Source organism: Lepidothrix coronata, unplaced genomic scaffold, assembly GCF_001604755.1.
Source record: "Lepidothrix coronata isolate B3197 unplaced genomic scaffold, Lepidothrix_coronata-1.0 Scaffold212, whole genome shotgun sequence".
NCBI classification, from domain to species: Eukaryota; Metazoa; Chordata; class Aves; order Passeriformes; family Pipridae; genus Lepidothrix; species Lepidothrix coronata.
The window spans coordinates 163,718-177,751 of record NW_016690392.1 but is presented as its reverse complement, the minus strand read 5'-3'; positions in this window follow the sequence as shown (position 1 = coordinate 177,751).

Genomic DNA, 14,034 nt, shown 5'->3' with positions numbered 1-14,034 from the left:
CAAATAACACCTGATTCCAATATTTGGGTTTTCATCTGCCCATCTGGGTGGGCAGAAACCTTTTTCCTTCCCGAAACTGTGCAATAACTCAGTGGCAGAACCATGAATGAAATCTCTCTGATTCATTTAATGCTGCTCCAGCTCTGCTCTGGGATATAATTTACCCTTATTGCCTTCTTGGCAGCTCTCTGCCATTTCCATCAATAGTAACCTAATGGTGGTTTTGGCTATAAAGTGTCTTTCTGGAAAGAGAAACCTTTTTCAGCAAGGTGGTCACTCTCTTTATGTAAGGAAGTTAATAATACATAGTTAAAGAGAAAGGCAGACTTAAATGGAAGTGGAAGGAAGAGGGCATGGGACACACTTTAAAAGCTTATGTAATTTGGCATGAATAAGGAATTTGGTGAATAATGGAACATGAGATTGTTCATACAAAACTCATGAGCAAACTTTTTATCTCCTTGCCCTTGAAAGACTGTTAACACGAGGCAGAGGCAGAGGGAGGAGACTTTTGGATACTATTAAAAAGGCCATAAGATTGCTCTTCAAACCACTGAACTTAGTTGCTAAATAAAACAAATATCCCTGAGCTCCTCTTTCCACTTTGGCTTTGGTTGTGCCAGTCCCAGGCACTCCCCCATGACCAGACCTATAAATTACACATTTCCCAATGATTTATTAAACCAATGTTTTAGATGCAGTGACACACTTTATCACTCCAACTTTCTAGTACCAAAAATTAGTAGAAATCCTTGCTGTTTCTTTTTCTCCCTGTGTCACTGGTCAGCACCAGTGTGAGGGTTTGGTTGAACTGGCATTACTTTAATTTTTGCAGCTTTCTGCTCAATTCCTTTTTGAGCACAAAAGCAGTGCATGGTTTTGGGGTTGGTTTTCCAAACTGAGAAAAAAACATGGTATCTGTGTCTTTTCAGGTCCTGATTTTTTCTTAAAAGATAAATGCTAAAATGTGATTTTATTCTTTGTTTTCTCCTGACTCAGCTGAAGCTTTTACTGAAATAAGAGTATGAAGGAGCCAGTGAATATAAATCAATGAAGACACTTTCAATTAGGTGGTAAAACCAAACAGCAGCACTCACCAAGGCACAATGGATGAACTGGGAGAACTGGTGCATCACGTAATCCCAGCTCCCTGCTATTCACCAGTGAAGCATTGTCAGATGGATAAACACATGGAGGCACATTTTCTTTGTGTGGAAAGGGAAATAGCAAATATAAAAGTAATCTCAAACAAAACAGCTCCTGCTCAGTAGTGACATGGCCAAGGGAGGTGGTGATACCTCTGGATCTCCCTCTCCTAAAGATCCAGGCGCTGGCATCGCTTCAAACCCACCTGCGTTAACTTACCAACGTGTGCTGCCTGTATGAGAGAGGCTCGAAGCTGAAATGTCCTCTCCAGCCCATCCTGCAGAAATGCCAGAGCTCCTCTTTGGGAGGAGGGAGATGAGCAGCCTGCCCGGAGCTGGACCCTAGATGGCAGAGTGAACATGCTGCTGAGCACCGCGCTGGAAACCCGCCCGCTGCTGCTCAGCATCCCCTAAACGGAGCAGACTCATTCTCCTCCTTTTCCAGCTCAGCTTCTGGGTCCTTCAGAGCCCAGAAAACCCTTGGTAACTGTAGTTAAACACCAATTAGACAAACACAGTGGAATTTCTAAGGACTTTCAGGGACACATCCCTTACAACCAGCTACCTTTGGAGCTTTTTTTCTGGGGAGAAGCAGGAGATTGTTGTCAGAACTGAGCACACACACACACAATGTCCCCCCAACCCAGCTCAGTAGCTCAAAGCATCTGGATTTCATTCCCAAATAAGGGAAGAGTGCAGACAAATTTGGGGTCTTCCCCAGTTTTAGGAAGTCTCCCTTGGGATGTCTCACTCTGGCTATTGTAGAGGAAAACAGCATTACTGGCAAAAATAAAGGGATTCAGCGCAGCCGGGTTCTTAAATGGGACAAAACATGTTTTCTTTTAAGGAACAGGATATTTTGTGAGGTGGGAAAAGCTGCTGCATGGGAAATACCAAAGACCTGAGTATTAATATTTCCTGGCCTCTTGCCTTTCAAGATGAGGGTGGGAGGAGAAGAAACACATTTTGATTTTATCCCATGATTTATTGATAGCATCGAATATATTATTCAAAGCTTCCTTCTCGTCTGAGGTCTGCAGGCTTTCTAGTTCAGCATGGCAGGAAGGGCTGGGGTGGGGGGAGATCCCCTCTTGTCTTCCCCATCTCAGCCACATCCCTCTGGGTATTTCCATGGCAAAATAAGGACTTCTAGATTAATATCCTGTGAAAAGCCAGCATCTGACCAGGATGTGCCAGGCTGTGCAGGCACGACACTCTCCCCAGCAGAGGGTGCAGGAGCTTTATTTCCAGAGTCGACAGCTCATCTCTTGGTTAATTTGGGATATTTATTAGTGCAGTGGTGGCAATCAGGTCCTGTGTTCTCACACCTGCATTGTGTCCTGCAGATTACAGACTGTGCTCACCTCATCTAAAGGCTTATCGTGATAAAAAGGAGCTCCCACATGGATTCAGGTGTATTTCAGATGGAGGGAAACATGTACAATTTCCCCCCCATCATGCACTATTGCAGGCTGTCCTGTGTTCAGCAGAGCTATTTAGCTAATGGACACACAGCTCTTTGAAGATGTATGGCACTTTGTAAAGTCCTGGTATGATTGCTCTGCATTAGTCATAAAAGCCAATGGTGCAATTCATCTTCCAGCATAGCCTGGAAGCCTTCGGGACCAGCTGGAGAGCTGATTTACTCCATCCCCTCCTAATGGGGAGAGGGTAGGGAGGCTGAAGCTGGCCTTTGATGCTCTGTGGTGGATATTGATAGGGAGGGTGTTTGATACAGAAATGGCATGTCTGAGAGAGGAATAAAGGCAGGTTGTTTGCAAATCAAATTTCCACAGGTACAAAGTCGGCAAAGTGATGTTACACAAAATGCAAGAAAAGCTGTTTTGACGGGTTGGAGTTTAGCAAAGGTGGGATAAATACCACCAGTTCTGCAGAAATAGGAGCTCTTCATCAACCCCATTTCCCCACAGCATCCCAGACTGCCTCCTCCAATGGCACTCACACTGAGACCCACAGGGACAAGGCTCCTACTCCTGTCCAGTGGCTGAGGTTTAGTTGGAGGAGGGAGAAAAAAAGCCAAGATCACCAACACAAAGTTCAGCAACATTTGAGAATTTTACCTGCCACTTTATGGGGTTTTATAAGAGTAAATCCTAAATTGGCTCTTCACCACATTTTCTGCACAATGGGAATTTTGATCAAACTAACCAGATCTCGAAGTTGCACCTCAATCATCCCAGGTGAATGAGGACCAGGAGAAGAAAAAAAAAGAAAGCAAGAACCTTTTCAATTCCTTTAATTTCCAAGATTTCCAGTAACCAGAAACCACCTGTACCAACTGATGGGATAAAATCTCAGTCCTGAACTTTGCAAGGCAGCGATTCCTTTAAAATGTTGGTGGATGGATGTGTCAGGTGCTGAGCTTCATTCAACACTCACCCTCTTGCTGTACTAGGAAGAAATGAGAGTCACTGAAAGGAGAGATCCAGCTGAAGAATGAAAGGGAAGGCAACCTTGTCCTGCAATGATAAATCCTGGTTCCTATTATAACACTGCTGCAGTGCGTCATAGTCCTGCCCTGCTTCCAAGCAGGTTTGATTCCCAAAGTCTGTTTTCTCCTTCAGTCTTTGCAGATATTGATCTGTATGAAAATGGATTTTAGAAAGAGGAGGGGAGAAAACAGCCCCATGGCCTTCCCTTTATTCAACAGTCAGTCACTTGAAAAATACCTTGATTATAGATTGGCAATTTTCTCTGGCTGCTCCAAAGCAGAAAGGCAGGGCAGCTGATGTAGGCAGAAGAGCAACACAAGCAGCAGAACTTGCCTCTGTAATCTGAAGAAATACTTATTGCAGTGGTTTTTTTATCCTATTCAGCCCTTTTGATGAAGAGTTCAGATAACTGGTTTTGTGTGAATGTGGTTGTTTGTTGCCTGCTGGTCCATGGATGCAGTGCCACTGGAGCTGTTCATGCTTATGAGAGCTGACGAGGTTCCTCTTTACTGCTACCCAGACATGTTCCTCTACTCCACATCATGTGGGATGCCCAGAATCCTTCACAGGAGCCATATAGGTGGGCTCCAGTGTCACATGTGAACTGTGGGACAGCAACAAGGATGCTCCCAAACACTGTTCACATCCCACTGAGTAAACCAGGTAACTCCTTCTTAGACAGTGGGACATAGAGGGCATCACAAGACAAGTTTAGGGACTGGGACTCACTGACCATGACCGAGCATAAAGAGTTTGGGGCTCCTACAGTGCAGGCATCTGATACAAGCCAGAGTCTACTGGAGGCAACTCACAGAGTTTTGCTCACGTGGCTTTGGAAGAAGTCTCAAAACTTTTCTATTTATAGATGTTGTATTGCCATGTAGTCAGAGAAATCTCCAGGCATCTCAAAGATGTGGTGGCAGATGAGATTGGTATCTGATTTCTGGAAATCCTTGTTCTTGTGAGTCCTTGCACTGCAGTTTTCATTTTTGTGCAAAGTATGGTTTGTGCTAAGCGAAAGGAAAAAAAGAAGAGCAATTTCTACAGAGGAAAAAAGAGATCCTGTTCTCTTGCCTTTGGCCAAATGAAAGTTAAAAACAAGCTTTGTTTTTCAAGGATGGGTGGGCAGACAGCCAGAGGGCTTGTAAAGAAAGCTCCAAGCAAATCTTGACCTCTCCCTCCTGGGCAGAGATTTTTCCCCCTGGCTGGGGTTTGTTATAAGAATCTACTTTCTTCACAAGGATTTTTAAGAGCCTTTAATGAGTTGCCTGTTTGGAAATCAAAAGCCAACTAAACATCACCACAGCCTGCTCTTCACATCTGAGGGATACCATCTCCAGCATATCTCCCTCTCCAGAACAGTAAAGGGGGGCATAGAAAATAAGTAAATATCCTAAATATCTGTTAGTCCTAGAACCTCCAGCCACCAGCTAGAGCAAAGGCAAACCAACTTTCCTTAAGGTCTACACAGGGACAACCACTGAAAGAAATGCTTTGCTGAAAATACTCATTAATTCCCCGTGTAGACAAGACACAGAGAAGCTCTGAAAGGTTCTTCAGATGTTGAAAGCTCCTGGGTTTTGCCCTCTCTAGAGCTGTAGATGCAGAATCCTGGCCAATTCCTGCCATACTACCATTTGCTGAGTGAATTAAAAGTCTGTGCTTATCATGGGCACACAAAACAAGTGTTATCTCTGTAATTAGACCGTTAAAACACAGCACAAGCTACAATTTCTCATGATAACAAAGTAGTTCATTAGCATAAGTCCATCAAGAGCAGATTTTAAAAATAATTGGTTTAGATTTTGAGCTAACATCTGCTTTGATTATTGGCTCTTGGACACTTTGGTTTTAATTGGACAATTTAAAGAAAATGTTATCCATTGCCTCCGGTCTTGCTTCAATAGAACATTTCTTTTTAAAGAAGAGTTCTGTGAAAGTTTGCCTTTCTGTAAAGAAATGTATGTGGGCAAAAAAGTCTGTAATAACAGCAGCTACAGCCATTCTTAACTGTAATGGTGGCCAGGGCGCAAAATTAAAAGAAAGTGAAATTGGGTAGCATTTTTGAAAGTTTAATTCCCATCCTCTGGATCAGAGCACAATGCCCTGGAGGAACCAAGACTCTTGCAAATCAGTTTCTTCATGTGCTGGAGATGCTGTTCCACTTGGGGTTGTATTTTTTAAAGTGGCACCCAGGGACCTGCTGTGGGGTCCCAGCCTGGGAGCTGCCTGCACTGACGGTCCACGCTGGCAGAAGAAAACTCAATACCTCCTGCACAGCCAAGAAACAGGGACAGAGAGACAGAGGGAGCTTCTAGAAACGGCCCATGAAGTTTTCTGTTACAGAGAATGGATCACATGGGCAGAACATCAATTTAGAGAGCTGGAAATACACAGCAGATGGAAGAGACTTGCTTGTGCCAGAGCAGAACTTGGCAAGCGATGGCTGAAGCTGTTGAGGTAACATCAGCTTCTGTTTCATTGGAAAGCTGTGTGTATTTTTCTTTTTAACCTGAAATCCTGTTGCCAAAAAAAAAAAAAAAATGTGAGCAAAAGAGATTTTACAGCATGTGAGGGAGAAGTGTCAGGTCAAAAGCTGAGATAGATCATCGAACCTTCCTTTTCTAAAGCAATGTCAATCCTGGCCCATCCCTGGTGCTTCTCCTCCTGTTTTTCAAACTGCAGCCTTCGGCATTGCCAGACATCTCCTTTTCTGCTACTGCTTTCCAGCAAGTCTGTATCCTGTTCTCAAATCACCCTCTTACTGTCTCCATAAGCCTGGACCATCCCCTGCCCATTTCTGTTGCTGCAATCCTACTTTGGGACTCCCCCATCCTCCCAGGCTTCCCACAAAGGTCTCTCACAGAAGGTCACAGCTCCCCCAGGTCACTGCTCCCATGGAAATTAGGAAATTTCCTTCCCAGACAACTTTTCCCATTCCAGCCCAGATTTCTGGGAATAGCAGCCTGCCCACGTTTGGACACCTTGCCTGAAACGAGGCAGACGAAGCCTGTAAAACTCTTTCCCTGACATTCAGAGCTGCTAATTTTTTAATGCAAACTGTTGCCTTGGTATTTGCATTTGAAATGAGTTTGCATTTCCTTAACTGTGTTGCCACCCCCTCCACAGCAGTAGAGACTCTGTAATTTTACGGGAGCATTTGGGAGACCAGGTTGTCCCTGAGAGCTTTGCCTGTGTCCCCAGGATGTGCAGTTCTTGAAACACCTCAGTAAAAGGACGCTGCTGCCCTGCTTGGTGCTGCCAAGATTTGTCCCAACAGGCAAATCCCAGTCCTTAGAAACCGGTGGTTGTGGAAAAGGACCAGTTCTGGCATATTCTGCATTCCTAATCTCTTTTTTTTCTTCCTGATTTTGTGACTTAGAAGCTGTAATCAAACCATTTTGTTTCCTCAAAGGCATTTCTGAACAGCTGGTCATTCAGCACAGATCAGCTTCTGTCAAGCATTATATCCTGCAGGAAGAATAAGACGTAGTGTAGATGATCAAACAGTTATAGTTTCCTTTGCTTGGAGAGAGAACACCATGAGAATAAAGCAGAAATGAAAGATGATGCATTAGTTCTTCATATCAGATTCTCCCAGAATTTTTAAAAAACTGAAATTCTAATCAATTTAGTGATTTGTAAGGGAGGACAGGTGCTACTGCCAGCTAATATAAATGTATTAACTCTGAAAACTCTTATAACGTTTGGAAGTTGAGGTTAATTTTAGTTAAAGTCTAGCTAAAAAATACGGAGTGACACACACTTCAGTGTGGGAATATCCTGAGACGTGACATTTTCAAAATGGACATTTTCAAAGTGTATCTTCAGGTTTATGTACACCAGCATTTGCCTGAATTTAAAATCCTGTTTATATGTGGAAGCAAGGATTTGATTGCACATAGCCTACCAGGTTTGCTCTAGGATGATGAGAGATTTTAAAATGGAAAGTTAAAGGGTATTTCATCACTCTCTTTTGTAGGGGTGTTTATTGCAATCACTCATTGTAGGTACCAGGTCTACAAACCTCCACAGAAACTCACGTCAAAAAAAACCACTGGGATAAAACCCAGCTTTTGCACGTGGGTGTTCAGTGCAGACCGAAAGGGAAGTGAATGGATTTAGTGCCAAGCATGAGCACATTTCTCATGAAAATGAATCAATTCCAATATACTGAGGGTGAAGGAGAAATTTCATGCTTTGGTAACTTTTCCTGACACGGTAATTTATACGGGCTCTGCCTGTGCAACCACTGAAGTGCTGATACAAGTGTTTTTCCCAAGGAAAACACAGCTCATTTCCCCTGTGTGACACCACTCAGGGTCGCTGAAGCTGGAGGAAACCTCTGGGTGCCTCCTGCTCCATCCCCCTTCCTGAGCAGGGAAGACCTGGCTTTGAAGTCAGACCAGGCTGCTCAGGCCCTTTTGCAACCAATTTTTGAATGTCTTCAGGGCTGGAGACTTCACGGCCTCCATGGAAAACCTGCAGGGGAAGCCTGCAGCTGAACAGCAGAAGGGTTGACACAGTTTTGACTCTCTGCTGACGACCCAGTGGTGGCTGTTCTTATCAAAACAGAGTTCTTATCAAAATAGAGACAGCACTCAGCTATCTAAACTCCACAGACATACACTTGTGCAGTTTTCCTGCCAAATCATATAAGCACATAATCAAATGAAATCAAGTTATGTCATGACAAGTTTAAGCTCACCAAACAAGAGGAGAAAACCTTGATCATGCCTTTATTCCTTTGGATGGTGAAATGTATTTGCTCAGGTTTCCTCATTAAGTCAATCTAACTTGACCATGTGAGCTGGCACCCTGGACCAGTCCATGCTGCTGTGCATTATGGAAACAAATTGGGGGTCTCCCCTCAGTCCTTCCCTTTTTCTCTCTGCACAATAAAAGACAAAAGGCAAATAATGCAAAGGTGAATGCAGATTTGTGTCAGGATCATGGGAAAAGTCAGTGCTGTTGCCTTTTACAGGGTGATAAGGACTGAATAGGGAAGTAGGAAAGAGTCTGTGGGCAGCAAGCAGTGGTTTGGGAGCTTTGATTTAGTGCTGTTTGAAACAGTACAGTCTGATCCAGTGTGATATCATCCGGACACAAATAACACAATTGAGCCAGCCAGAGAGGGAAGAAGATCCTCCCTGTCCTGAGAATCACAACATGGTGTGATTTCAGGCTATGATAATGAGCATACAGCCATTTATTTCACACCAAGAATGATTGCATTCAAGTCTTTTTACAGCATTGATCGACCAGGTCTCAGTGGGAATCCCAGGGAACTGACTCAAAAGCCCAAATTTATCCCCCGTGGGTAGAAAACAAAATCTTTTGACAGACAAAAACCCCCACCTTGATAATATCTAGCCCTAAAATATTCAAAAGTCACCAATGCACTGAAATTTCTGCTTCCTATGTACTGGCTGCTGGGATTGACACAGCATCCAGAGCATCCCAGAGCTGACTGAAAGAGTCTGAAAAGGTCTCAGGTGTCTTGAACCCTGGTTTCTCAGCCTAAAATGCAATGTTGTGATCCCTTCTGTTAACTCAGAATCCCGGACTTAATTTTTAAATTAAAAGAGGAGCCTGTTATATCTGGCTTCATCTATGAGCTTATCCCTTGTGAATTTTGTGGGGCATCTATCTGTCCATCCATCCATCTGTCTGGTCATTTCAGACCATTTAAACAGTGCCTTCAGGTATCAGGCTGCAGAGTTGCCTTACAGCAGATTAACCACCAAGAATATTTCTTCCAATGCAATTCAGACATGAATCTCATGTGACACAAATTTATTCACCCAACTACTCTGTTTTAAAACTAGAGAAATTCAGTGTGTGCTGAATTTATGAGAAATCACCAAATCATAGCAGTGTTGGCTGGAAAGTGCTTCTGGAAGCCCCTAATCCAACCTCCAGCTTGAAGCAGAACTGTTGCCAACACTTGATCAGGCCAGCCATGGCCAGAAATGCCTGACCTTGTGGATTTTATCCCTGCCCTTCACATTGTCCTATTTTCCCATGTTTTAATCCCTCAGTTAGCATTTGTATTACTCTGTGTCCAAGAACCCTAACTGACATCATGCACCACTGTGCAAAAAGATGCACAGATACATAATAGATGTGATTTGCCTGAAAACTGTCAAAATAAGCAAGAAATAGCACTGTCTTTATTTTGCAGTTGGAGACACATGGAGGTACAGATCCATACATTATATGCCTTAGGGCAGATGGAGGGCAGAAGGGACACAAGAAGAAGGAATATTGTGACAAGTGAGGGACTGAGCTTGTTTCTCAGGATACAGACACAGACACACTGGTGGGTGTGACCGATGGGGAGTGCAAACGACAAAGTGTCAAGACTTCTGTATCCTGATGCCTGGAACAAATTAGCTCACCAGAGTTCAAAATCATAGAATCATAGAATGGTTTGGGTTGGAAAGGACCTCAAAGATCATCTTATTCCAATCCCCTGACATGGACAGGGACACCTTCCACTAGACCAGGTTGCTCCAAGCCCCGTCCAACCTGGCCTTGAACACTTCCAGGGATGGGACATCCAAAGACTCATCTGTTGCTATCTTTAGTCTTCTAGACCCCAGCCAAAATTTAATCCAAACCAAGAAAATCCCATTTGTCTCCTAATCATTTCCCACAGTGAGAACATCCTCAGGAGGGGCAGTCCTTGCTGATCTTCAGAGTTCTCTCCTATTGCAGCAGTCCATGATTTTCTGTGATGATTTACTCACCAAGAACACCTCACAATCAGAGGCTGCAGGACCTGGGCTTGCAGTCTATTCTGGGAAGGGAATCCATCTTCATTAACTCTGTAAGCAGTCATGTGCATCCAAAGTCCTACATTAATAATAACCGGTCCCATACTTGATTGAAACAGAGGCACGAGTCCAACACTCATTAAATGCAAGGGCCCAAATCCCATAAACATTCCTGGTGCCTTAATTACGATATAACAGAGAATGAATAGCAGTTAGTCATGTACTTTCTGACAGACAGATGCTCTCTATTACAAGGGCATAGGGAATATAGACCTTATTGGAATGCATCGAGAAACAGCAGCCCTCAAAAGAGCCTGAAGAAAATGTCTACCATATTTTAATGATTTTTTTCCCATTTAATTTTCCACTTAAACAAGACAGCGGTATCAGTTTACAATCAGCTGAGACTCTGACACTGGCTCCCAGTGCTTCCTTATCACATTTACAACAGCTCTTTCCTACAGCGTGGTTGGAATTAGCATTCGGGACCAGCAGCAGTGCAGGCTCTCGAGCCAAGCACCTGTATACGATGGAAATTAAAATCAGAGGCCAGAACCAAAAGCCAGATCATGCAAACAAGCAACCCAACTCTCCAGAGATGTAGTATAGACTGGAGCATTTCATGCTGCATTGAGCATGAATGTAGCCTGATTTCCAGGTCCAAATCTGTTCTTATTAAAGGCATTTAGAGCAAGGATAATGCACAAGGCAGCATTCAGGGTTGGGGGATCTGCTTTGCCACAGATTAATCTTGATCAATCACTTTGCCTCTCTGTCAGTTCCCTGTGAAACGAAAATGGCAGGTTTTTTCCATCCACTCTTCAGGCTGTGGATTGCTGAGATCTTCTGGGCAGGGGAGAGGGCAGAGGAAGTAATAAGCAGAGTTGCCTGGACAAGCTGAAATACCAAATGCTTATTTGAGTGGGAAAAAAAAAATCCCACCAAGAAAAAATTAAAAAGCACAGATACCATCCTTCACCCATTAAAATGCACATTCATGGAAGAGAAAACCTGCCTGCACTGAGAGCTTGGGGACAGTCCCTGTCTGAGATGGCTGCTTTCTATGTTTCTGACTGTGCATTAAGTTACCTGAACACAAAGCCTCTGTGCTTATCCCTTCAGCCCTGTCTGCTCACGCAGAGCAATCCAGCAGAACACTTATCTGTTGCAGGCAGGCAGCTCTCCACGGCTCCCAGGTCTTTGTGCCTTTCCTCCCTCTATTTGGAGGAGCGATGCTGATCTCCCTCATCAAGCCTCTGGTCACTGATGGCTCCCATCAACAGCAGCTCCCCAAAAGGTGTTCCACTATCACTGGCTCCAGCTGGAGCCCGTGCCTCTCCATCCCTCCCACCACAGTGCCCCACCTCAGACAGCTGGGTCCTGCCACTGCCTTGTACATCTTTCCTTAAACATAGGCTGAAAAGAACCCAAAAGTAAGATTTTTCTTTCATTCGCGGCCATTTTTGCAGTGTCACAGACCATGGAAAAGTAAAGATCATCATTACCTTGTAAACAGGTCCAGAGACAAGGTACCCACCTTATTGGAATGCATCAAGAAACAGCAGCCCTCAAAAGACCCTGAAGAAATACAAATCGTGTCCTGACTCAGAGCAGCTCTCTCTCCTCTTAGGGGTAGGGACTACCTGGTCCCAGTGTTTTAGCTGGGCACATCCCTCGGGGAGAGGTGGATACAGCTTTTCTCCTAAATCACTGAGTTGTGATTTGGTCTGTGCCCTCAGAAAGGAGCTCAGAGAACTTTGTCCAAACAAAGTCTTATTTTTTTGCATGCTGTCTTTCTAGCCTGAGGTTACACACTGTAATAGTAGAGGTGTTCTGTCGAAGCCTGGGTTCTGGGCAGCAGAGCCTTGCTGTGGAGATGCTACTTTGTGGATTTGGGCTGTGTATCTCAGATGCCTGCTTTGACCTCCAGCAACAGGAAGGAGGATGAGATGTGCTCATTGCATTCAAGGCATGGCACCCAGGTCCTGACCACTCAAGTTGGCCCAAGAGAAGCCTGTGCTGAGCTGGTGGAGGTCAGACTTTCAGATATTCACGGGTTGCAATCACTTGCTGAGGTGAGAAGTGTTTTGTAGCACAAAGACCCAAACCCTGTCTGGGAAAAGTGAGGCAGGACCCATCCCAGGGTTGAAAGGCAGACTTATTAATCTTCTCCTCACATGGTCCCAAGCAGGTCTGAAATATCTGCCAATCCCTAGTTTATATGAGGTAGATAAGAGTCTGGAAAAACAAGATTATATTCACTAAACACTTCAAAGAGAAGTGGCAACAGTTCCATGCAGCAAACCCAGCTCTGCCTTTCCTGGGTGTCCAGACAGAGCCCGTGGGGATGGGACGTGACATTTGCTTCAACTGAAAGCAACAAAGGGACTGTCCCCATCCTTGTCCCCATCCCTATCCCTGGACAGCTCTGCCTGGCTGTCCCTGCCATCACACACTTGGACCCTCCACAAGGCACACGGCAAGCACTGCAGCAGCTCTCTCCTTCAGAAATATTAAATCTGCGTTTTGCTTCTCCCTGGTGTTTTCTTTTCATTCCAGATGGCACGTGATTAGAGTCCTAATTGGCTATTAGCTTATCAGCAGCATCCCTAAGTACTGACCAACCCCTAATAACTGAAAGCAAAAGGGAATTAAGGAACAGTAGATTGGCTTGCTTAGCTTATAAGGTTTTGCATGAAGCAATTAACTGGAATCCTCTCGGTTGGTATTTTGTACCCCCGTTGACACCTTTGGAGGGAAAATCATTATGAGAAGGAGAGTAAAAATGTGAGAGGGGAATATATTGGCACAGAATTGAGTTCATTCTTTTATCTTTAAGCAAAAAAAAAAAAAACAAACAACAAAGAAAAAGTAAAATGTTATTTGTGCCCAAGTGCTATTCCCACCTCCACAGGCTCTGAGTCACTCTGACATGCACAGTCTAAGGTGTAACAAAACCCCATTTGGTTCCAGCAAGATCTGTCAGTCGCATCCAGAAGTTGTCAAAAAACAGCTGAATTCCATGGCTTTCACTGAAATGCTGCTGATTTGTATCCCCTTTGATACTCTGGCCCTACCTATGCCAGGTGTGACACAGAGAGAGAGGCCGGAACAGTTGAGGTGATCAAAATAATACTACAAGGAAATTGGAAGCCAGCAAAGACAACAAATCAAATGAGAAGCTAATGAGGCATTTAGGGAGGCAGAGGAGAGGGAGAACATCTCATCCTGAAAGGATATGAAGGAAGGAGGCGAATTACAGAGCCAGATATAAACCTGGTTTAGATGTGACTCATTCAAAATGGGAAAACCCATCCCACTAAAATAAAGCACAGAAACTTGTTCAGTGCTTGGAGCGAGGAGCACCAGTGGATACATGGCATCTGTCACCTTTCTGATCAGCAGAGGTCCTTCCCCTAAATGTTGCACTAAAATTACATTCAGAAGTGAGCTCTAGAGTCCTTCCAGAAAGGGGAGCAACCTGCTTCGAGCTATATTCATCCTGGGAAATGAAATAGAGAAAATATTCCGCTTTTTTCATCATAGCTTCATCTTTTCTTCTCCACCTCACTGTTAATTTGGGATAGTTCATGTTCCAGAGGTCACAGGCACATGTTCTCAGGTCCTGTGCACTTATTCCAGGCTTTACTGCTCTGT